Raw genomic sequence first — 26977 nt, forward strand, 5'->3', positions numbered from 1 at the left:
GCCTGTGTGATCTGCAGATATAACAAGCAAAGGTGAGTGAAAAACCTCACTATCGTGAAGGACCTCTGGTTCTATGGATCTGCTACAATGTTCTAAGGATCTTCTGCAGTGGGTTTGCTTTCTCCACATCTTCAGCTCATGCTGTTGTAGTCTCTGTCACCCTCTTTATCCATCTAATGAAGCTACAGGCTGTAGGGGTAAAATTGAATAAATACCATCGTCTGTAGAAAATGTCTTATAGAGGACAAGAAAGTCCTCTCCCTTTTCTCAGTGTTTGCCCCTGTAGAGCTGTCAAAGCAGCCATTCTAGCCTTGGAGACTTCTGCAAGGATGCAATTGTTTCTTTGGCACCCAGATATTATATATCCTGCTGTCAGTCACTCAGTTCTTTCCCTTCAGTTTCTAGTTGATAAAGGACTTGGTAAAGGCTTTCTCCCAAGGCTGTGGAAAGCATTTGTCAGCCAGGAAAGCTACAAATTTTTCTCAAGCTCACATTATGATCCAACATGGAAAAGAAATTCAAGGCTTTTAAAGCGTGTTCCTGCTTTGTGGAAGGACTTTTTTTTACAAACCAGTGAATTTCATTGTCCAGCTCACCTTGGAAGAATTTCAGTAAAGACACGCCACAGTTTGCTTGCTATATAAAGTGTTCTCTGAACTAATCCTTTGCAGTGTCACAGAACTCACAATACATGAACCCAGGAATTAACTAGCAGGATCCAGCAACTGATATCATCTCCTTCTGAACAATAGCTTACCTTGATAGAAATCTCTGCAAGATGCTATTTTGATAGCCCAATAAAATAATGGGAAGGACTGTGTCAAACAGGGTGCATGCAGTTAATTATTTTTATACTTCCCTCAACTCTGCCTTTGCCTGTAGATTCTCCACAGATAAATCTATTTTCCCCAAAAAAGTTCTAGAATCCCAAGGACTAAACGTCTCTAAGTATTCATTTTATTTGTGAAAAGAATGAGATGTTCCTTTTCTATCCAGAGATCTGCCCACCTCCTTAGAAAGCCAGTGTTATTGGCATTCTTCCAGCAGAGATAGTCCTAGGATAAGGTGACAGCGGGTCACTTGACTAAGAGAGACTCTTGTTTTAACCAAGAGTATATGACGGGATGGGTAGAAGATGTTCTTGTATGAAGTCACACAAAATTAAAATGAAAGTGACATAACTTTACAGGAGTTGTGACTAATCCATACTGGGGTGCAAGCCACATAGATGCACAGGCACCTGGTTATCTACATATCTGCAGGTATGCGAAAGTACTGTGATTGATTTTTCTTTTTTTGGCGTCGCTCCAATCATGGTGAATGTCCCAGCCAAGCACGCTGCAAAGGAATCTAGAGAAACCTGGCAATTCTAATGAGAGCTGTGAGATCAATGGGTGCCTATTCTGTATGAACATTTTACTACTGGATAACCAACATTCACACAAGTATTCAAGATATAATCTTCCTTCAGCGTTTTGATTTTGATTCCCCATTTTTAAGGCCTTGCTTCCTGACTAGTAGTCGTTTAAATATCATGTAAGGTTTTCTTTATTATTCTTTACAGCTACAAAGATGGTGATGAAATGAGATTCGTCAAAGGAATAGTGCATATTTCACAGGCTACCACGGAGTGCATCCTCAGGGGAATAAATTTGTTCAGACATATTTGGCACAAGCCCCCGTTCTCTGGTCTGCAGTGCACATTTCATATGCACACAGCAGGTTTTTCAAATATAGTTCTCCCTCCAAGGATCGCAGAGCGCTTTACATGCATTAATAAATGAAGCCTCAACATACTGAAAAATGGAAAATATAGGGGATAAGAAATCCATTTCAGCAGAGATCATGTGATTTGTCATCTGCTCACAAAATGTTATTGCTGATTCAAAATGAAAACTCAGGCATCCAACAAAGTGGTCTTTCATCAGAGCTTCAGTATGTATTTCATTAGTAAACCACCCAGAGCTGCTGGGAGTCAGAAGGCATATAAATATAATAAATAATACCTCAAATCTGCAGATATCTGTAATCCATTGCACTATGATTTTTAACCAGTGCCACTGTCAGCATTTCACCTGCACAAGAACTTCTTTGGGGTAAGATAGTCCAAAAAGCAATATGGAATATACTGCGGAAAGCTGCAGTAAGAGGTTGTTGACAACTATTCTAATTGTCTGCAGTATTATGTCATATTTATAGTGAATTAACATACCTGCAAGTACTTCCTTTGGCTTTATCACAATGGAATAATAAATGAAGCTTTAACACACTGCAACTGGAAAGTGTAATGGAAATAGGCATCGCCTGAAATAGGAAAATGTACAGTATGTAGCAGAATTCTTGTAAAGATTAATAGTATTCTGAATTAATCTACTCACTACAGTTCTGATATGGGTTTTGCTCCATCCATTATTCAGTAGGAATCCTGGATTTTGGAATGTTGCTAACAAATTATGCACGTGGTCACAAAGAAAACAAGCTCTTTCCGCAATTACAATCTAAGAAAATTTAAATATATTTATTCAGCACTTTCCCTTTGAAAATAAAATATTCTAGAAACAAACAAAATCCCTACATCTAAAATAGTATTAAGTTAAAAACAAACAACATTATGAAATGACCTACAATAAAAAGTACAAACAGAAAAGGAGACTCAGTACCTGAATCTCAGAAATATTTCCATTATTTGCACCCTCTAAAGTTTGTATACAGGAACTACATCTATGTGACTGGAAAGTGGGAACAGCAACAACTGCACCACTTAAGTGTCCACAAAAGTGGTCCTTAATGTCCTCAAATGACTTAGAAGGCATTCTTACCACCATAAAAAATGGATAAACACTCACCAAAATATTTAGAACTTTTCCTCTCCCCAACTTTGGACATCCCTTTCATCCCATAGCCTAATATCAAGTGAGACATTCATTGTAGAAAAACTTTGTTTGGCTTTGGCAAAAAAACAGAACCAAAAAAAAAAAAAAACATTTTCATTGCCACATACTGATATCTCACCTTTCCTCTGGGAATGCAAGAGAAGCTTCATGAGGATCTCCCCTTACTTAGTCCCACAACAGCAGCTTTATGAAATAGTGACTAGTCCAAAGTCACTTAATAAGTTCCTCAGTTGAGTGGAAATGTGTAATGGTATGTGGGAATGTCCTTGAGAGACAGGGCAACGAGACACAATCAAGAGAACAGTCAGATAAAAGGCAGCTTAGCCTGCAGCAGGAATGTGGGCAGGGCAAGAGGCTCAGAAGAGACCCTCCTTAGTTTTTTGGCTATAAAGGGGCGGGGGAGAGAAATCCTTTCAGACTTGCAAGATTCTGTTAATGCAACTATACAATAAAGTAGAATTAGTTTATCTGTTTGTGTTTCCTGTCTGGTCTACCTCATAAGGCTAACACCAATCTTGCAAGTCTGAAAGTACTTCTCTCTCTCCATCCCCTTTACAATCCAAAAACTAGGGAGGGTCTCTTTTGAGCTTTTTGCCCTGCCCACATTCCTGCTGCAGGCTGAGATTCCTTTTATCTGACTGTTCCCTTGGTTGCGTCTCGTTGCCCTGTCTCTCAAGGTCATTCCAGAAGGTGAATCTGGATCCCTCTAACATGTTCTGCACTACACTGCATTGTCACCCTAACCTTGGAAATTGATCTAGCCTTATGTTAACATTTTAGGGATTATATAAAATCAAGTCTCATCTCTTCTGCAAGGAAGACAAATGGACAGAACTTCAGAAGGTGGAACTCAAGAAGAAATCCTGTCTTCCCCTTTTAAGCAAAATCATTGCCGAATTAGTTTTTGAGACTAAACTCTAAGACCTACTTTCTGCAAATCTCTTCTAAGTAGCTTGCTATTGGGCACCATTATCCCCTTGACATCTTATCTTTAATGTATCTTTGCAACAATGCTCAGAAGTCATAATAAGAAACATTCAGTTCTTGGTTTCAAAATTAATTTTGAAAAAAGGAAAGAAACAAATCTAAATCTGTAAAAACAATGAAAAACTCCATATATTAGTTTGTTTGTTGCTTTGTAACTACGTAATAAACAAGTGAAAGTGCACATATCCTAATAGTTTGAATCTTCAATTTAAAGTAATTATTCATGTAACAAGGCAAAATAATTGTGATACAATATTTCAAATACTTCTGCCATTTAAAAATATTTTGATACTATTACCAGATGAATGTTAACCAATGGAATGATTAAAAATGCTAAGGCTGGCAAAATATCTAAAGCTTTGAAGAGAATGGATTGTATTATACTGAAGACAGCCTTAGGCTTTGCAAATCAATTTCTTCCTACAATTGTGTTGAAGTGCTAGTTTATCTCCCTTGTTAAGTAACTTGTATCATAACCATCTACAGAATATTTTTAAAGTTTCTGCTGACCCAATTCAAATAATGCAAAATTATTTTGCTGGGACATGGATTTCGGGAAAAGTAGAAGTCATATCTGGATTGGATTTTGTATAAGCATTTAAACAGACTGGTTAAGATGAGGAGCCTGAAATCAGTGAAAAAAAGATATGTAATAAGTGGAAAGATACGACATTACCTACAATGGAAGAATGGATGGTGAAGTCAATGGAGTTGGCTGAGATGGCAAAATTGATGGATTGATTCAAGAAGAGACATTGTGTAATTCTAATGTTAATTGGACTTTAAGGGAAACAGAAAAAAATGAAATTATGTTGTGGATTTGATTATTAGAAATAATATGGGTTAATAGAAATAATAAAAGTTATGTTGTAAGCTTAGAACAAGAGTTTGATGTATATTGCTACTTACATCTGTTGTGAGGAGGGCTGGAAGTCAATTCTTTTTCTGTCTTTGCTTTTTCTTCTCTTTTGTTTTCTGCACTTTTGATCTTGACTACTCTTTCTTTCTAATCTTTTTACTTTCTAGTTCCTGTTAGTTTTACTGTTTCTGTTTTAAAATTTAATAAAGTTATTTTAAAAAAAGAAATCCGTGAAAAAAGAGCTGAAGTTAGTTTTAGTGCTTCATCTTTTCCCATCCCTATCTCATGTGAGAACAAAATTCTACATAGTTCACTTGGTGTCAGTTTTATTAACCCCAAAATAATAAATGTGGCCAAGAGAATATAAGCAATCTTGATTAGCCAAAGGAAGCAGCCAAACTAAGATCATATTGTGAATTAGCAAGTAAACTCTGTGGCCAGAAAAAAAAAAACCAATCTCTATTCCTTGTACAAAATGAGCTGTACACAGAAATTAAGAACAAAAAAGAGGGGAAATGAGATACTTACAATAAAGGAGAAAAAGGTTACCTTAGTAAACAAGAAACTAATGATAAAACTGTCTATGATAACTAATGGTAAAACTGAGAAATTTGCACCACTTCAATTAGTGTCATACTCCTGACATGGGGCACACCCTGGACATGGTCCTTTATACCAGTGGTGATTATCAGTGTTTGACACAGCCAAAAGTGACTCCATCGTGGGCTGTTAGTTGCAGTGTTTAGCTCTATCCCTTCCCTACAGGATCATTAGCCTTTTGAACCTTGAAACCACTTCTGAAGGACTGATGTTTTGAGGGGCTGGGGAAATTCCAGAATCTCCCCAGCAGGTAAGTTCACTGATGTGCTGAACTTCTTGGTCAAGCCTTTGATTACTGATTTGAATTCCCAGTTCTCCCAATGTTCTTGATTGTCTGGCTGCTGAGCAACCTCTGCCAGTCTGCAGATACCACCAGTGTCCTTGGTTATTGAAGAAATGAGGGCAATGAAACAAGCTGGTAGACATCTAGAGAGATGGTGGCATAAATCTAATAGCAAGTGTGACAGAGCAGAGTGATCAAATTCACTCTGTTATTTTCACTCCATTTCTCTTACCAAGATTATCTGAATTTTATTTCTGCCTTCTAGGTTATTAGCTATCCCATGGCATTTTGGGTCAACTGTAAATCTTTATTTAAGTCATTAATAAAAATGTTGATGAGTACAGGGCTCAGGACTGTTCACATAAGGAAACATTCTGGCTGATTTCTCCAAACAGAACAGTGATATTCTGAACACTCCATCTTATGTGGTCCGCCATCTCCTGCAGCCCAGGGTAACATCTTCAAATTCTGCACAAAAATTCAAAGCAATCAACCAATGCAATTCTCTATCTGTACCAGGCTGGGAGGTGGCATTCTGTGGGGCAATCTGCGAGACTCCAGTTGGGGGCTTCTTTGAAGAACTATGAAGTTTCTATCACTCTTGTCTTTGAAAGTCAGTGAGCAACTGGGAAATATAATTTTCATCTTCAAAGGCAGACAGCCAACCATATGAGGCCACTATGACTCTTTGAAGGCACAAATTGTGCCAACTGATAACTTTTGAACCTTGAAACCACTTCTGAAGGACTGATGTTCTAGTGGACTATCAAACAGCCTCCAGTTCATTGGGAGTGCAAGTTGCCTTTTCTTTGGCCACATTACTATATGTGGAAGTCAAGCAATTTATGCATTAATAACATCATGGCAATAAATAAATCCAGTCCAAGCCAGAAATTTATACTACCAAGTATGGTGAGGGGAATGACTCTAAAATTTTCAAAACTGGAACAGTGAAACAGTTGGGAACCAACTCTCTCTAAAATAAGAGCAATCTTATCATCTTGTCTTCTAAACACTGTCTTCAGTGTGATTGTGGACAGCAAGCATTGTATATTATTATTCTCCAAGTAATAGAGTGCTTTGATCTGGAATGATATACATCCCGAGTTTTGAGAGATCACATTTTGGATAATGTTTCTTTTAAAAAGCTGCAATAATGATCTGAACTACCTCCCTCCGCCCCTCAATCTCATAGAGGTTGCTGCCAGCAAATGAACAGTAGTAACAAGTAATGAAAAACGTATAACTGCAATAGCCGTAGGCAGAAGACAAACCTGTCTTTGTCCTATATTCTGTGAAAGATGAGAGAAAACTAAACAGCTGTTAAAAATTCAGGGGTGTTAATCATATTCAGTTCTTAGAAGTTGTTCTTCATCTGGCTTTTTCAAAGTGCTTATATTAAAAAGAAGCAAAATCCCCATCCCTAAACAGCATATAGGGAATAAGTGTAGTACTGCAGATAGAAAGACAAAGTCTCAACTTACAGTCAGGAGAAGGCTTAGTATTCCTGATTCACAGATAAGAGACCACAAGTTATCCCCTCTCCCATACCTAACTGCATCTCCTTTTTGTTTTTATTACAAAAGGCACCTTTCAATTCACTGATAACCTATGAACCATGCAGCTGGAGGAATCTCCCTTCCATCCTGCTTTGGGAACAGAAAATGTCTCTAAACATTTGAAGTTTAGTAGCTCAGGATTTTCCACCATTTTCTTGCCCAACACCTGGGAAAGGTTTGGGTTTTTTTAACCAAACAGCAGGTTTTTGAAAAGCTGCCATATCTTAGTTGCTTATTCAAAATTGAGCAATCCCAAAATACTTTCTATTACAACTACAATATATTGCTGCCGATAGAATACACCTCCATATATTGTGTACTGGAGCCACATGCACAGAAAGAACAGGGTAGACTAAGGGACCAAAATGCTGTTATATGCTCCCCCTCCACTACACAACTGTGTCTGTAACTCACTAATATATGGTAACTGACACATCCCAGCACATGAGCTGTAGTCCTTGCTGAGTACAAGGAAGCATTTTTATTACAATTTTCCTTTTATTTTTCCTTTTTAAAGAAACTGTGTGAGGTGCTCCTCACTAAAAAAAAACACATATTGTTACATGTTCTCTGGCCTTGAAAAGTTTAAGAAACGCTGGTCTATGTCGTAATGTCAATTAGCATGTTGGGTAATGGGGGAAAAAGCCAGGTTTTCTATAGTCCTCTTATGGGGGAAAGACAGCTAGAAGAGATGATAATGGCAGAAGATACCACTCTTCAAACGTGAAAAATCAACAACACTTATCCCTAAGTAGAGAAAAATCAAAATAGTACCTTTCTCTCTATATGCTGACAAGCTGCACTGTAAGCGTAATATGCTACAGAATCAAAGCAATACAAAATGTTAGCTAACTATGTGGCAGTTCTGTACAGGGTGTAAAGTAAAAGCAAAACAAAACTGTTAAGTTACCAAATCCAATAATAAAATACCAAAGCTATACACTCTGGAGTACTTCCACATATTTTTACTGGACTAAATCTATTCTCAATGCTAAGGAAATTGGAGATATATTTCAACTCGTCTTCCCCTGCTTGGCACTCTTTGCCCACATCTGGCACTGGCTGGAGAAAATGAGAGTGATATTGTCAGACTGAGGGAGGCCAAATGAAATACCAACCATTGGAATGAGGAACCTGCAGCCTTTCTGACTACAATGCCTCTTATCACTTTTGACCATTGCCTACATTGGCTGACCCTGATGGGAGCAAGAATCCAACAGCATATAGAGGACCCATAGACTCACAACCTTAATGTTTCCCCATATAAAGAAACTCTCTCCAAATACATTTTGGGTTAAAGAAATAGCTGTTGGAAACAAAATGCAGGAAAATTCAGGAAAACTACAGCTTCTACAGAAAGTAACTACTGTATGAAGCACTAATCAACGTTATGGTGTAGTCTGCTTGAGGAAAGGAAAGGAAAGGAAAGGAAAGGAAAGGAAAGGAAAGGAAAGGAAAGGAAAGGAAAGGAAAGGAAAGGAAAGGAAAGGAAAGGAAAGGAAAGGAAAGGAAAGGAAAGGAAAGGAAAGGAAAGGAAAGGAAAGGAAAGGAAAATACCTGGCTTTGAGTAATGTACACTTTTGCAATGACTTGTAGAAGGAAAAAAAAAATGATGACAATTGAGATTCAACAGCTTTCAATTGAAGGCAACTAGAAAGAGCCAGAAATGATATCCCAACCATTACATTTCCAGGATGGCTAGCTAAGCCTCCAAGGCGTCAGGGGTGCACATAACATCAATCCTTCATTCCTCAGGGACAAAACTCATTGCTCCCAAGTCATCACATTACTGTAGATTGACCCTGCCTGATTTAAGAGCAAGTCCTGTCTCACATAAATTTGAAAAGCTTGGTATCATGTGAAGAATTGGCTCTGTGTTTACAGTTACAGGTCCACCTTGTTTTGTAAGCTACTCAGAGTCATATTTGTATGACTCTGAGGTTGTATTAATTCTTAATATAACATCAACTAGCAATAATATTCACAGCATTTAATTGGTCAATGCTGCTGGAATGGACCTAAAAGTCATCAAATACAAATGCTATTCTAAAAAGAAAAATTCTTGCATACGAACTATAACTTTTCTGATCAGCAACTACCCCATATTTTCCAGAGGATCAGAGGCAGATGCAGACAAAGTACACCAAGTTCTTAGAGAAGAGTGGATGTCAGGAGATAGATGATGGAAAGTGACTTACCTCAAATGATATACCAAACCTGGAACTAAACTGAGAATAAAACAGACCTTGTTTTATAGCCTCTGATAAGTACATGTACTAAAATTCTCTCTAGCAACATTGCCCAAGGTATTAAAATATGTTTTCACTAAAAACACATTAGGCAAATTTATTTAGGTATTAATTATTATAATATTTATGTATCACCTCAGTCAAATGACTCTGAGCTGCATAACAAAAATCCATAAATCAAAATAAACTATCTCCCCCCCAAACCCTCCAATCAGTCCCCTAAAATAACAATAATCCCTCCATAAAGTGACAATAGAGTCTAGCATAGCCCACCATAATAATAAGAAATAAATAAGAAATGGCACAACCGGTGGTGTTTAGATTAATGCCCCAGGGAACCACACCATCTTAATTGTTTTTCTAAAACTACAGAATGTGGGGGCTACCTGAATCTCAGTGGGAGGATGTTACAAAGGGAAAAGGGAGACACTGACATCAAATTCCCACCCCTCCAGCTCAGAGAAGGAGGGAGCACAATCAATCTTCTCTCAAATGGAGCATACAGGACAGGCATATAGTTCAAAGGAGATGGTCCCTAAGATAATGGGGAGTTGAGCCATGCAGGTTTTTATAGGCTTAAAACTAGTACTTTGAATTGTACTTACAAACCTTTTGGTAACCAATATAGCATTCACAATACTGGTGTTACATGGCTAAAGTGGTTCTTGCCTGCCATGAGACAGGTTGCTGCATTCTGGGTCAACTGCAGTTTCTGGGTAGTCTTCAAAGGCAGCCCCAAGTAACGAACATTGCAGTAACCAATAACTAGGTGATGTGGACATGAATCACTGTCCTTAAGGCCTCCTCCTCCAGAAAAGGACACAACTGGAGCATCAACTGAAATTTTACAAAGTCTCCCCTAGCTGCTGACTCTACCTGTGGTCAAGGAGGAACTGTGAATATAGGAGAACCTCCAAGTAATGCAACCCTGATCAGAGACAACCTAGAAACAACTAAAGAGCCAGGTGTATAGAGTAAGGAAGATGACCTTGATGGAGATATGTAGGAACCACTGCCTGGGGAAAAGGGGCTGAAGCATTTTTAAAATCCAGGATGAGATAACATTCAAAAGCAGCTCAGGCAGACACCTCCCTAATCACTGAATTATTTTCACCTCCCTAATCACTGAATTATTTTCGGCCTCATGGGGTAAACTAGTTAGGCATCACAACCAATGAGCTAATTCTACTTTATTGTAAAGCTACATTGACAGAATCTTGCAAGTCTGAAAGTACAATTCTTCCCCCGTCTCCTTTACAGCGTGAGAAATTATGGAAGGTCTCTTCTGAGCCTTTTGCTCCACCCACTATCCAGTTGCGGACTATGCTGTCTCTTATTTGACCATTCCCTTGGCAGCAACTCTTTGCCCTGTCTCCCGAGGTCTTTACCACATACCACTATATCACCCTCTCCTTCAAACTCATCCCCACCCTCCCGAATTCACAGGGGAAACTGACTGTGGGGTGTGAGAATGAAATGTAGCTGTGTTGCTCCCCTCTTCTGCCAGTAACTCCCTGAATTCACACGAGGCATCCTGTAACTCAGCTGCACCTGGAGAAGTGATTAACCCATCACTTCCTTTTACTGGTTTCAATGTGAAATTATAATGGGGATGTAAATATTACTAAACCAAAATCTTCTTACCTTAATATCTAATTAACATCTTCTTTGAATGAACATCAGCACTTTTAATTGGAAGTATAAGAATATTTTTCTCCACTGAAAGCCCTGAATGCTGGCATGCCTTGTGCAGATAAGTGACAGTGCATTCCCATGTAGATGCTACTAAATTAAACACAGCCTGGATTTTGGCCCTTTATATCTAGCGTAAGGCACTGAAATACCAACAGGCATATTGAGCTGAACAAAAGACAGGTTGCATGATGTCTATATTTAAGCTCTGAAGTTTCACTTCAAGGGGAAGAGAGAAGAGAAGGAGTTTGGGGAGACTTAATTGTTACTATAAAATGATTTATTAGCATGCATGATCTGGAAAGAGGGCTGCCACCAAAGAGACTATAGCCCAGCCCCCATTTTTAAGGAAGAGAATCAATCCAGGGAAAAAACAATTTGAGTATATTAAAAAACAGAAATACTTGTAAGTGTTCTTCTGCATCAAGAACTTCAATGTTTTAATTCCCACAACAGGGCAGGAATGGGCCTTGAATTACCTGCTGGAGAAGGTTTTGAAAATTTAGCAGTGGAAAATTAAATTGTTTAGAAGGCCAATTAAAATACTCAAATTCATTAGAAGAACAATACATACAGAGAACATTTCGGATTCTTCAGAAAACTGCCTGTCTCAACAAACAGACAAATAAGAAACAGGGATGTCAGTAGTGATCCTAAAGTTTGGGTCATGTGGGAATCCTGATGTTCAGTAGCTATTTCATGACTTTTGACAGATATTTGAACAGATCTTCTGTTTTTGACAGATCTTCTGTTATCTGTGTTTGGCAGCAACATCAGGTTACACTGTGGCTTGAAATTAATTTTCTCGTAACAAGCAAACAAAAAACAGTAACAAGGCAGAGATCTACAATATCCAAGGAGGCCCTTTCACAATAACCAGATGTTTGCAAAACAGAAAAGGAAAAAAATCTATCTTCACCACTTCACAATTATCTTATAAATATTATAATGTAACTATTTGCAATTGCTATAGAAAAACTAAAACAAGCTTGTTGACATTGATATACTAGCAGAAAGGCCTGTCCATTTAGGAGTGTATATCCCCCATAACGAATGATCTCTTTAATGACCCAAATCTAGCACTGCAAACTTAAGGAATTAGGGGTGAGCACATTTGCTGACAGCACCAAATAGTTTATGGTGGTTGAAGCAAAAGGGATGGGCAAAGGTTCTAGAAGACTCCGTAAAATGAAAAAAATGAGCAGTAAAATGCCAAATGTGTTTCAGAATAAGCAAATGTAAAACAATACACATTGTGGCAAAACTTCTAGTTCATGTACACATAGATGGGACCTGATTTGGCTGTGACTGACCAACAAATGGATCTTGAAACTGTGATGGACAGGTTGATAAACCCTTGGGTGAAGCTGCTATGAAATATGCAAAATGAATCACAAAATGCTGTGAATCATTAAGAATGAAATAAAAAATAGCACTGCCAATATTAATCTTCTAGTAGATAAATCTAAGCTACCACACTTAGAATACTGTGAATAGTTCTGACCACCATACTTTAAAACAGGATACTACAGAACTAGAAAAGTTACACAAATAATCAAGGAGCTGGTACAACTAACCTATAACATTTGTGGCTTCTTACCTTAAAAATCATGATTTACTCCCTCACTCATGATGTTAGAACATGGAGCTATTAAAAAACTGAGTAATGTAATATTTACAGAAAGTGAATATGTATGTAAAAAAATGCATGCATGCACACAGATACCATACACACTATTTCTTTAAACACTACATAATTAAATTACAGAATTTGTTATAGTCAACCTGAATGGCTTTAGAAAGGGAGTAGGTTGTCTCACGCTTTGTTGCAGGCTTCCTCTAAACAGTTGGCTGACCAGTTTAGAAATATCATACTTCTGTCATGCTAGATAGATTTGAGGTGCTCCTGCTAAATAGATTTCACGTATAAGGATTCCTAATAGGTAATATATTCAGATTCTTGTTATAGAAACCTTAAATCCATCCTGATGGATGACACTGTTTAACTGAAGGAACCCTGAATACGCCAACCCTGTAAGATCGAATCAGCTGCGGAGATACCACGGGAGACAGACATGCCCATTACTACTTGCACCGCTATATTCTGGACCAGTTGAAGCTTCCGGGTGGTCTTCAAGGGCAGCCCATGTAGAGCAGCACCTGCCCTCTAGAATGAGGTTCCCTCACCTGAAATCAGGATGGCCCCCACTCTGCCATTTAGAAGAACCATGAAGACCCAGCACTTCACCCAGGGCTTTGGTGAGGGAGTGTGAGACCCCTTGCTTCATTTCCTCCAGTCTGTAGCGCTTGTCATCTTTTACTGTAAGTTCTTTATTTGATTGCTATGAGCCATCTGGAGTCAGTGGGAGTCCCAGAACATACAAGTTTATTATTATTATGGTCAGCCAGATGTTCAGACTGGACTTGGGCATTTTTATCCACCTATCGAATCCTTCCCAAGGACCTGGGATAGGCAGATGTTGTTTAATGGTGTTAAAGGTATCATCGCAGGATATAAGCTGTTCTAAAGTAAAGCTACCTTTTGCAATTGACTGATGGTGATTTTGTCAATGCTGATGGTGTTCAAGTGGTACTCCAGATGTTTTGGGATTGCACCAAAGGCGCCTATTACTATTGGTACTATCTTTGCTTTCCTTTGCCACAGTCATTCTATTTCTATTTGCAGGTCTTTGTATCTTGTGATTTTCTCCAGTTCTTTCTCTTCTCTTCTGCTGTCTCCAGGTATTGCAATGTCCACTATCCAGACTTTTTTGTCTTTCTTATCAACAATTATTAAGTCAGGGGTGTTGTGTGGCAGGTACTTCTCTGTTTGAATTCTAAAGTCCCACAGCACTTAAGCTTCTTGGTAGATTGGTAGAAACGTTTCTGATTTGACTGAAATTGGAGAACCTGCCTGTAGTGTGCAATTTGAGCTTTATATCTGCTGATCTTCTTGGCTATGGCGGTTATTTGCTACTTTATTATTTCCAGTGCTTCCTTGATCTTCTTTGTTTCTACGTGATATTTCTTGATCAGGTATTCTTTGGTCTTCTTGTTCTTCAGCTTCTTTTCTGTCATCTGTTCTAGCTTGCTTGCATCTGATCTTCTCGTGCTGATCTTATTTTCCAACCTGATCTTCTATTTTGGTGGTGCACTGTTTGGCTTTTTTTCTTGTTTGTTGATTTTGCATCCAAGGTATTCAATTATAACTGCAGCCATGCTGTACATCAGTTGGTTTGTTTCTTGCAGTGAGCTGGTGCTTATATCTGATATTACAGTACTGGCATCATTTAATACTTGTGCTAGCTGTTTCTTTGTAACAAGCTTCAATGCAGGCAACCTTATTCTGTTGTTCTTGTGCTGTTCTAGATGCTCAGTTATCCTTTGTTTCAACTCCTCTTGTTTTTTAGTTAGAGGGCTTTGTCCTTTCTGAGGAGAAAGCTCTACTGTCTGAGCTACTTCTAGCAAGGCTTTGATTTCTTTGCCCTGGGTAGACCTTTGCAGTTCTTCGAATTCTATTTCTGTGAATACTTTATTTCATGTTATAAATCAATGTTGATCTGCTAGCCTCTGTTCTGTTATTTCTGATTCTGGATATTGTTCTTTCCAGGACTGGTGCATTCTTTTCAGATATCCTCTTCTCTTTGGACTTGATTTGTAATATCAGATTATTATTTCTTTGTTTTCAGTCTTTGTATATTTGCGACAGGTAGATAACTTTTCTTCTAGTAGTTCTGCAGCTGCTGGCCCTGGTTGCTTGGCCAACAGTCCCGAGTCCTGTAGCCCACTTGTCACCAGATGTCCAGAAACTAGAACACCTAGTGCAGTCCTTGTTGACCCAAGCAATGACTGATCCAGTATGGATTTCTGTAAATTATGTCTCACCATATTGTTTATGGGAGAGACACTCTTCATCTGGCTCCTCTGATGAGACCTGTCCAGTATGGCTGAACCTCTGGCATAGCTCTCGTCCTCCTTGGAGCACACAAGCCCCACAACCATGTCAAGGTAGTGCCTCACTTGGGGTTGTTGTTGTTGTTATTTCCACTGATATCCTCCTGACCATATTGTGAGGGGAGATTTACTTATTTTTCTGTTTTTTAGAAATGTTAGATTTGTAATCTAAATGTTAAGATGTCCATCTTAAACAATGAGTGACACTGCCACTCATCTGCTCTCAATATTGTGAATTTAAGTTTCACAATAAAAAAAATGATGATACCTGCTGAAGCATTTGCCTTCAATGCATCTGGGACCTAAGATTATACAATCTGTTTGGGAATATTCAGAGTGAAGAATCTGTTAATTTCTCATCTATGGCAAGTCCCCTACAATACATTATGGGATATAAATTCTAACCACGTTGTCATATTTCTGACTGACAGATCTATGTAAATGGCTATAAAATGCACAGAACTGGGTTAAACATTTCTGGCACTTTTGAGCTTGTGCTTGAACAGAGGTTGGCCACAAAGGTAACAGAAGCCCACTCAGATCTTGCCTGTTTATATTTCAAAGCACTACATTTATCATTCTTAATAACAGTATGTTGGCAAATCAGCAGCAGAAACATTCCTTGAGGCTAAATGGTTCTTAGAAGCCCTAACAAAGATAGGAATGGCAATTGCTAGGCAATCCATAGTTAATGGAAAATAATCATTTAGCCAACCCAATTGTTTTGCAGCTAAAAGAAAAGCACTTGCTGGTTTAATGATATACATAGTGACTTATTTTCAGATTAGATATAAATCTAATTTAGATATAAATTCTAAACAGGGTTATGGATATCAAGGGCAATTATCAGAAATTACTTCAAGAAGCCTTCAAAGGCAAGTGACTGCTGGAGCAATCCACTGGGCAGCAGAAGGAGCAGGCAATGCAGTTGGGTTTCCTTCTCTGGTTCATGTATTAGAAAATATTCTGCTCTCCTGTTGTGTTCATGTTATGCTCATCGAGACACTCCCAACTCAGTACACTGGAAGAGTTCACTAGCAGCCAGTCTCTGCAGGTCCAGCAGGGGGATGACTCTGCCTACCAGTAAAGCTGGTGGGAGTACCCTGTGGAGTTAAATGAGTTCTAAATGCTATGTTAGCCAGAGACTCACAAGGGACTTCCACTGTATTCCTCAGAGACAACTCCCCAGAAAGAGGGGAAATGTGTGCCTGAATATATATTCAGACTTCATTCCTTTAAATGAAATCTGGGTTAGAGATCTATAATAAAGTTTGAGACTTCCTCCCTACAACAGTGTAAAAGCTAAAGCAACGCAAACAAGTAAATAGCCTTCCAATGATTCCTCCATGTTGCATCATAGTACTTTGTGAATGCACGTCACCAGCTAGGTTTGAGATAATGAGTTCTAGAAGATAAGGGAAATGCAGACTGATGCAATGTAAGTTCAGATCCCAACTCAGACATGCACCAGTGATTTCTTTCTCTACTTCTTACCACACAGGGTTGTTGTGAGGATAACAGGCAAGAAAGCATTATGTACTGTCCTGAGCCCCTTGGAAGGCTGGGATCATGCAAGTGGAGAACTTCATTATATATTACCTTATTTAGCTTACAAATACATGCCTTCAGAACCGATCAGGCCTTTTGGTGGCTTTTTGCTCTGGAAAACTCTGTTGTAGAATAACTTTCAGACCTCATGTTCAGACCCAAAGCTGACATGTTCCCTGACCATTCATTATATACCACAACTATGTTTATGTGAGGCTTCCCAGGCTTCAAGGGTTAAAATGTGTATCTAGAGGGAGATAACCATTTACAGGACTGGTTCCTGGGAAAGAATCCCATTCCTACAACAAATTAACAAATGGACCAAGACTTTTTCTACACTGCAGCCTCAGGCTGGTGGACTCGCATGCATAAACTGGTTTGTAATGAAGCCAGCTTAAGAATCCCTTTCTGGATTTAAACTCCTTCCTCTACTTTGGCCGTAGTGATGGCTTGTTGTTCTGTCCAGACCTTGTTTACTGTGGCCCCTGATTGGTGGATTCCATCCCTCCTGGACCTGTAATTAAAGACTGTCTTTTCTGCCACTTGGACTAGAAAGGGAAAGTGGCAAAACTCTTGTCAATTTCACCTGGTCAAACCAAGGTCCATCTTTTTACTGTTCCCTCACTGAATTTATTAAAAAAAAATTCAGGTCCTCTTTTCATCAGAGAATAAGGAAAACTAGACAGCTTCACCATTTCGCTGTTTCATCAGTGAACTTATAAAAAAAATAAAAAATAAAAGGACAGGTCTATCATTTCAGTACTCCCTTAGTGCACTGATTAAGAAAAAGGTTTATATTGTTCCACCAATGAACTTGTAAAGGAAGAAAAAAAAAATTTTTCACTATTCCACTCATGAACTTAAAAAAAAAAAAAAAAGACAGCCATGAAAGGCAGTGCCCAGAGGGAAGGAAGGGAGCATTCCTGCTGCAACGTGTGGCAATGTACTGAAACTGATGTGTTGCCCACAATAAAATGAAAAATAGTAGATAAGCCCAACAGTATCTCTTGAGCTGGCACAAAGTAGAAAACATATTTTGACAAAAAAAGATGGGTAGAGGACACCGTCATGCGTTCATGGCTGATGGCCAGTGGCTTGCACTCCAGCCGGTCAGGCACGGGAAAACGGAGAATCCTTCGGTGATGCAAAGTCCACTGTATTTAAGGAGCTCAGATACTGGCAGGTCTGTAGCTGCCAGTCCCTTCTGGATCAGGAATGGGTTGCAAGAGAGGGGGGAGGAAATAGAAGAAGATTCTTCCTAATTATTAGCAGCAGGCTGTCCCAAGAATTTACACAAGCTTGTTGCATGTGCCAGAAATGACCTGCTCAGAGGAGAGAACAGTGATTAAATAAAGAAAGAATGTAAATAAACGACTCATAATAATGGTGAAATAAATAAAAGATTTTAAATAAATCTCAACAAAGTGCTTGATGTGAAACAAGACCTCTTGTGAAAGGTAACCAGCAGCAGTCTGGAGCAGCCTCCGGGGCGGGGGTGGGGGTGGGGGTCTGTCTGATTCTCAGAAGTTGACAAGATCATTCTGGCCAAAGCTACCAGCTGGCAGGGGAGACATGCAGGAGGCGCAGGCATCTTTCCTCCCCTCTGAGTAGTGACTCTCATGTCAGTGCTAATTATCTTTGCAGTTGTAGACATAAAGAAGGAATCAGATCAGATGAACTTTTCACCACATGAACAGCAGGAGAGGAAGGGCAGGAGGGAGGAAGCAGGGAAGAAAACTTTATGGACTGGGGCTCCTGCAAACATTGAAAATTAAGCCACACAGAAAGGTAGATGTGGGGAATCCATTTGAAGGAAAAGTTGCACCCACTCCCTATCTGGCAGAGAAAGGCAATCGAAAGCAATTATATGGGCCCCTCAAAGTTTCCACAGGAGGTGTTGGATGAATGATATGCCAATCAGAACAGACTGGATTCATCAGGACAACAAGGAGCTTCAAACAATGGTTGCTTACCCAAGAGAAAGGGAGAGTGAGATGAAAGAATCCAAATGGATACAAACAAGAAAGCCTGCAGAGCCCAGCCAAACAAACAAATGACATTGTTTGTGCAGTGGGCTGGAATAACAACATTTGATACCAGAGACATCCTTGCTGCACTTTAACTATTGTGCCAGTGAGAAGCTGCTGCCATACAAGAAAGAACACTGCTATTGCAACTCGGGAAGCAGGATGCCATTCAAAGCCCATAAAATCCAACAAATTGGGGTGATTTTGTAGTTTTATTAAGCATTTGCAAACAATTCCATTTGGTATTGCAAAACACATATTGAAAACCACATGTGAAGGAAGGCAGTCATTCAAGTGCTCATTTATTATTGGAGACTCATCAACAAGCAGGGAATGACAAATGTAATCTCCTGAATAGTTCCCTTGAGCCAACATAAGGGATCGTGTAGATAGTCATTTAAATAATCAGATCATTACTCAATTCATGGTTACAATAATTATTAAATCTTACCTAGTATGGACTGAAATACAATTGAGATCTAGTACCAATATAAGCAGAGGTGCTGAGTCACCAATATAGGAATCCACAGATAATGTTAAAAATATTCCGTGGCAGCATAGATTGACATAGAATTATCTCTAATAGTAAAATTGACAGAGAGAGAGAGAGAGAGAGAGAGACTGTTTTGCAAAATAAACTGAATATATGAAAATAAACTTACATACACAAAGAAACTTACATACAAACAGAAACTCATCTATGTGTAGTGTCTGTAAGAAAGCAAAACAAAAGAGACAGGTCTTGAACATAAACTGTATCACTAACCATTGTGTCCATCTGAGAGTTTTCTGTCTCATAACTGAGTATAATAGGATGAGTTTGCTTGACATGGAGGGAACAAATTATTCACACATCCCCTGGAAATTGTTTAGCCACATAGAAGTGAGTATAAAAGAGAGAGTAAAGAATAAAACTGCTTGGCAAGTGATGAGAGGAAAAGTACTAACTAGAAAAGATGAAAAATGTCAGTAGGAAAACACTACCAGTAACACTCATCCATAATGCATCAAAGAACTACCTAACATATCAGTTCAATCCTGTAAAATAAAAGTGCCTCAGAAGAGAAAATATGCCATTTTAGAAAGCTCTGATTCTTTTTTTTTTTTAAACCCAGATTCCTTTTTAGTTGCAACTAAATGTTCTCCTATCTATGGAGATGAGCCAGTACTTCATTCATTATGGAGCCATGTATTCTTTCCTCTCTCTACTGCCACATGGGTCTCTGAAAGATTAGAATAATGAAAACTTGGGTTTTGTAACAATTAATTAATTTAGTTTGCACTTGCAGTGAAGAGATACCTAACTATGTCCACCTAACAGTCTGAAGGAAAGAATCTGTTCAGGAATATCAGTGTTCAGGAGAGAATTATTTTCCCATTGCACATTTCCCCATGTTGATCACTGGTATTTCTATAAGCCAGTTCTCTGCATTTTGCCCCATTCTCTTGTGTTCCAAGTATGACGAAGGCAAAGAACCTGGATAGAGTTTTGGCTTTTAGGGTTTGTGTGCTGGCACTGAAGCTATCTTATTCTAAACCACACTGTTTGTCCACCTTGCTAAATGACGGGTACCCAAGGATACCCAGGGTACCCAACATGGTGCTGCCCAAGGCCACAAACATTTCCTGTGGTGTCCACCAGACCTCCTGCTCAGATGACTGTTTTAGAGTACAAAAATGTTCTAATTTAAAAAGTAGGAAATTGACATATTTCAAAAGGGGCTCAAAAAAAGGGCCAAGATAAATATGGGTGGTAGGGAGTAGGGTAGCAATATTCCAGTAAATGAGGGCTTTGTAACTGATCCTGCATCTCATGGCAGTTATTTCTTGAACAGGCAAAGCTTCTCAGCGTGCACCAGCACTGGGGGACACCGTGTTGCTACAGCATCTAAATCTGGAAAGGTGCTACACACTGTTTTCTATAAGTAGTGGGGGGAAAAAATACCACATAGATGAAGGAAGAGAGTGGGCAAATAGATTTTTGTGAAAACTCTACCATTTTTCTCCATGCTAAAGGTCTCCTTAATTACTCCTGCTATTATTTTAGCTGCACTTTTTTTTTCTTATTCTCTGCCTTTATTTGATCTCTTTCCTTGCTTTACAGTATTTTACTTTTAAGGACAGGAACTACAACTGTATAGACTATTTTAAATAATCAAATTAAGAACCCTCTATGGCTTTGTGAAGAATTCTCAAAAATCATCTGTCATGTAAACATGGCTTTAAATAGGTCAAATACTACAACTTAAAAACATTTTCAAAGTTTAGTAAGGATGTAGTCTTTGGATGCCTAGAATCATTTCTGTTCTACCATAGCCTTAATGTGTGACCTTTCCATTCAATCAGAAGTAGATATTTTGAAACTACAAAGGGCCCCTGGGCATCCAATTTTCATGAAAATTTGCTAGAGCTATGGGACTATACATGCCCTTTTAACCTTCGAAAAATCTTTCCCTTAATCTTGGTGCCCTTTATTTCCCTGGTTACCAAAAAAAAAAAAAAGCAAAAAGTGTGTGGTGGAGGGGGGATTTATTTTAGCTCTCCCACTGAAGGCTGTAGGGACAAAGAGCATGGCATTCAAACACATAAAGTAACAAGGCTTAGAGAATGTAAGAGAAAACAGAATGGTAGAAGTGGAAGACATCTCAAAGGCTACCTAGTTCAGTTCCTGCATTGGTCTGAAAAGACTGGTGGTCTTTTCTGCAAGTAGTTTATTGCGTGGAAGGAAAAAAATGTATTCTTGGTCAATATCCTCATATTTATTTATTTGATATATTACTAATACTTTTATGCCATTCAGTCATCTGATTCTTAATGGCTTACAACAACAACATATAATACATAGGATTACAATATTATTATTTCTATTTGATAGATAATTCAATACATACAATTAACATAAATACAATATAATCATAAATCATAAAAACCATGAGCCCTTAAAACATCAAAACAACTAGATTTCATCCGATGCTCAGGCATCTCTCCCAATGTAGCCTCAGTTCCCAAACACAAATTGGAAGACCCATTGTTAACTGGTTGTCTTGGTCAACACAAGGCAAAAACCCTCCTGGCTATAATTTCTACCTGCTCTTCTTCCTGAAATGAGAGTCCAGCAGCAACCCTAGACTGTGCACCAGCTCTTTCTGTGGGAGCCCAAACCCATCCCTTCCAAAGCTAAAGTTGCTATTGTTCCAGAATCACCCACCGACCCACCCCTCCAAATCCCTTTTTTTATCCTCCTAACCCTGGGATTTAAACTGGGAGGAGGTGCCCCATGTCCTATTCTTTGAGTGATAGTTCTAATATCCAGTCACCACAGAACCTACCAGATTGAGTGCAAAATTGTCTTTATTCTTAAAAGGAACATAAGCAGGGCTAGTGAATTGTCTCTAAATATGTCTATAATATTGCATCACAAAATGTGCACCTCTAGTAAGTCCTTGATGGAAAGCACTTTTTCTTAAGACCATTCTTCACTTCTTTCCTCCCTCCAATAGCATTGGAGCATAAGGCAAGCCTCACACTGAATCTTATAAAATATACATCAGTGCCCTAACCTAGTCCATAAATCTGGGTTGTCCTTATACTTAAAAATGTTCTCTGCTTTCCACCACTACACAGAGAATAGGTTGGATCAAGGGCTCAAAACAACTTACTCTTATGTAAGTGTGCTTAGGACTGCAGCCTAACGATACAAGCCTATATCCCAGGAATTGATCGCTTCTTGGCAGTCAGAGATTGCACTCTTCTAACATGGTGGTGGCCAAGGGTACAGCTGGCAGAATGGTGATACAGCCCCATAAGTAAAATAGTGGGATGGTTCCCCCCTCCCCCAAGTTGGGATTTTCTAGGGTAAAGACTTGTACTCCATTTAGTACTTGTTTTCAACACCAAACAGCAAAAAAAATTGTACCTCTTTTTCTTAGCCCTTTGCTGCTGAACTCAAGCAATATGACTGGCAGTTCTTTGAATGTTCAGGGACCAGACACAGTCCACAGTCCATATATACTGCAGAGATAGACCACTTTCTATCTCTGCAATATATATTCTGACACTAAATCTCCTTGAACTTAAAAGGACTTACTTTGGAGTAGATACACCTCAGAATAATTTGGCAAACACCTTCAAGTATTGCACCAATAAAGTATTTTCTTTTTAAAAAAGTATACTTAACTATAACAAATATCCTAAGTCTGGAGGCTAAGTGTAAAGTGTATTTCTCAGTGTTTACAATTATCTTCTTCACGTGTTGAATATTTGTCATATAATTTACAACTAAAGATGACAATCCAAATGCACTAAATGAGCGAAAAGGGAAAACTAATACAAGTTTGGCAGTGGAGTTCATCAGGAGGAAGAGAAAGTACAAAGGAGAGCTGTGGGTTTTGAAAAAATGTATGGGGTGAAACTGCTGACTGTCACCTATAAAGCCCTTTATAGCTCAGGTCCTCACTACTTTGGGGAAAAACTACTCCAGATAGAATCTGCCCATCGGATATGTGCAGGCTGAGAAAGTATGCAGCAGATTCCCCTCTACAAGATGTCAAGTTATCAGGAGCCCAAAAGAATGGCTCCCTCCCTCCAAATTAATATTTAGGAAGTACTGTTCCACAGTGTTTGGAATGGAGGATGCAAGATGATAGGAGGCAATAGTTCAGGTGGGGATTGTTCTGTGCCTTGATATATTTTCTGCATTGATGCACTTACTGTTTTACACTTTCACTATACATTTATGAGTTTATGAGATATAAGCCACCTAGAACTGATAGATGAGGTACATATAATTAATTATATAAATAAAATAAAAGATAAAGTGAAGATAAAAGATTATGACTCTACAACTTTGACTTGCAATCCCGGGTGCATACTTGTGTGTCTGCCTTAAAAACAACTTGATACATCTGTTGCAAGTGCCACCTTTTAATGTGCCTGCCGAAAAAGTAAGAGGACCGGAGCAGCAAACAACTCTGTTGCAGCTTACAAGAAAGGAGGAAGATTTATTACAGCAGTGGATAACAGTGGCAATCAGGGAAGAGGTGCAGAAAATATTCTGCAGCATTGGAACTCAAAAACAGCCATCAGGTCCTTGTACAAGAAACTGCCTCTAGTCTCAAGGAAAGGAAGAGACCATATCAAAGGAGAGAATGGAGGTCTGAAGCACAGACAGGATAAGTTGCTGCTTGTATGAGGACAAAGAGAAGAATTACAGTAGTCTGTGGTATCCTACTAGGAAAAGCAGAAATTAATGTGTGCTAAATGGACTTGTTGATTCATGAATGGAACATGGAGAAAGAGTGTTGCAGAGCAACTGTGACTCAACAAGCCACTGAGGGGTACTTTTGTTTATCTACATAAGTACAAATGATCCTGCTAAGAGCAATTAAAACTACTTTGAAGCTCTAAGAAGAAAGCAGAAAGACTCTTTGGGTCAGATACTATTGTTGTTCATTTGTCCAATCTAAGGAAGACCTGAAAAGAAGAAGATTACTGCAAGTGAATCACTGATTACAGAAATAGTGTTGATGGGGAAAAAAATATTTCTGGGACAATGTTCTTCATTGGCTGGGAGAGGGACTGCTTGGCACAAGTTGGATGATACTTTACAAATAGCATTACAAAGTTGGGCAAGGGACTTTACATTAAATACTATGAAGGGTGGAGGAAGGCACAAAGGGATCAACTATCTTGACTTGATCCTAATAACAGGGGAAACTTAGTAGAAAAAAAGGAAACATTGGGAGATTTGGGGCAAAGTAAGTATGTAATGCTGGAATTCTTGATGTAATGGGACACTTAAAGCTGAGTTTCACACCTTGAACTACAGGAAAACAGATTTTAATAAACTCAAGAGCAACTGCAAGTAACATTGGCTTTGAGAGCCAGAGTTTCTCAGGGCAGAGCTATCAGTAACCAATAACAGGCTCAAGGCTGAGAAGTGCAGAGCAAAAACTATGTTCAGCAATGAGAGGGAAGGGCAAAAGAACTGTCAGAATTACACTATAGTAAATATAAAAAGGGACGTCCACCTCAGGTTAACAATAGGCAATCAATTCTTTTTGTAGCAAACGGGAAAAGGAATTCAAGATGTGTGGGACTTACTAAGGGCTTACTAAGTAACCCCAAGGGGATACTAAAGGTCCAATAGTAAGTTAATCCTGCAAGGAAGAAAAAATGGAAGACAACTGAATAAGCTCATGTAGTTGCTCTAAAGTTTAATGAAAATCTGAAAATAAAAAACAGTAGGATAAAGAAAACCAAACAGCTTCACCATTTCACTGTTTCATCAGTGAACTTGTAAAAAAATAAAATAAAAGAACAGGTCTATCACTTCGGTACTCCATTAGTGCACTAATTAAAAAAAAGCTTTACACTGTGGTTGTAGAAACAGTGTCATGAAAGCTGAGGCTTAAAATGAACTGAGGTTGGTGAATTACGCAACAAACAATAACATCTTTCAGAAAGGATCAAACTAAACAGAAACAGAACACTGTTTTTTCATATAAAATTGCAAAACAGTAATGGATAATAAGAGGGGTGGCAAGGGCTCTTGAACAGATCACACCCAAGCAGCCTCTCCCCACCCAGGGATCCCAGAACTCGCCCTGTCTACAGAAGAGTTGAGGGTGATGAAGCAGGTGAAGAGATGCCTGGAGTGCTGCTGGAGAGTGACATGGTGTGAATCTGACCAAACACAATTAGAGCCATTATTAAGGCCTACCTTGTGGCAGTAAGTAACTAGGCAATAATATATGCCTAATTGCCTGGCAGCCCTGTTTTGGGTGACCTAAGCCCTCCTGGGAGGGGGAGGGCTCAGAAGTTAACTATAGGGCTGTGCTGAAGGATTTGCAAGGCATCTGATGGATAAAGTTGATTGGATTTGTACTATGTGGGACTCTGGCCTTGATGCAGGTCCTGTGCAGGTGACTGGGGCAAGGTCTGGCTTGGTTATCTGGGAGGAGTTTGTTTGTGTTGGGCCTGAGGAAGCAGACAAGATTCTGACAGCTGTTAGCTCAGCCACCTCTGTATTAGATCAGTGTCCCTCCTTGTTGGCTAAGGCCTCCTATGTGGTTGAGTCTTGGGCTGGTTAATTCCTCTTTGAGACAGGGGGTGGTTCCACCGTCTCTTAAGGAGTTGGTGGTCCACCCCTTCCTCAAAAGGCCTTCACTGGCCCCAACAGTACTGGACAATCTTCATCCAACCCCTTTTTGGGGCAGGTTGTGGAGAAAGTGGTTGCACGATAGCTTCAAAGGACTCTGGAAGAAGGGGATTATCTGAACCCCTTTCAGTCAGGATTCAGGCCCGGGTACAGGACCAAGATTCAGGCCTGGGTATTGGACTAAGACGGCATTGATCGCACTCTTGGATGAACTCTGCTGTGAGCGAGATGGGGTGATGCGTCTGTCCTTGCTCTTCTTGATCACTCAGTGGCTTTTGATACTATTGATCATGGTATCATTCTGGACCGGCTCCAGGAGTTGGTGATGAGTGGCACTGTATTATGCTGGCTCTCTTCCTTTCTCTGGGGCCAGTTCCAGTCAGTGTTGATATGGGAGGAGAGCTCCAGCCTGTGGCCCCTGCTCTTGGGGTGCCACAGAGCTCAGTGTTGTTTCCTCTCCTACTTAACATCTACATGAAGCAGCTGTGTGGGATCATCCATCAATTCAGGGTGAGGTATCATCAGTATGCAGATGATGCCCAGTTATACAGTCAGAACCAGAAATATTGGAACAAGGATACCTGTTTTGGCATTTGACCTCTGTATGCCACCACACTGAAGTTGAAAGGAAACACACCCAGATGGGAGCAAAGTCAGGACTTTCAGCTGTAATTCAAGGGGTTTGACAAAAGTGGGGCACTAACCATGCAGGAAATACAACCAGTGGCATACACACACACCCATCGTTGGTGGCTCATAAGTAATGGAACGAATGGCTGACAAGCAGCTGCATAGCCATGTGTGGCCTGTTTCCTGGGTACCCCATGACCAATCAAGCAGATAAAAGGCCTGGGGGTGGTTCTGAGTGTTACATTTGCATTTGGTAGCTGTTCACTGGAACTCTCAGCATGAGGTCCAAAGAGGTGTCCATGCGAGTGAAGGAGGCCATCATTAGGCTGAGAAAATGAAATAAACCCATCAGAGAGATGGCAAAAACATTGGGAGCGGCCAATACAACAGTTTGGAACATCCTGAAAAAGAAGGAATTAACTGGCAAGCTCAGCAACAGCAAAAGGCCTGGAAGACCACGGAACTAAAGTGGATGACCGCAGAATTCTGCTCATGGTGAAGAGGAACACTTTCACAACATCTAGCCAGATCAAGAA

General features: G+C 39.4%; 1 protein-coding gene across 2 annotated transcripts in view; it reads right to left on the minus strand.

Annotated features, from left to right (window-relative positions):
* The window catches only part of CACNA2D2 (calcium voltage-gated channel auxiliary subunit alpha2delta 2), a 656510-nt gene that overhangs the window by 413382 nt on the left and 216151 nt on the right, over positions 1-26977 (minus strand). The window lies entirely within an intron of this gene.

This window comes from Python bivittatus, unplaced genomic scaffold (assembly GCF_059951505.1).
Source record: "Python bivittatus isolate LINGU-HERP-01145 unplaced genomic scaffold, Pbiv_v1 ctg000080_np1212, whole genome shotgun sequence".
NCBI lineage: Eukaryota > Metazoa > Chordata > Lepidosauria > Squamata > Pythonidae > Python > Python bivittatus.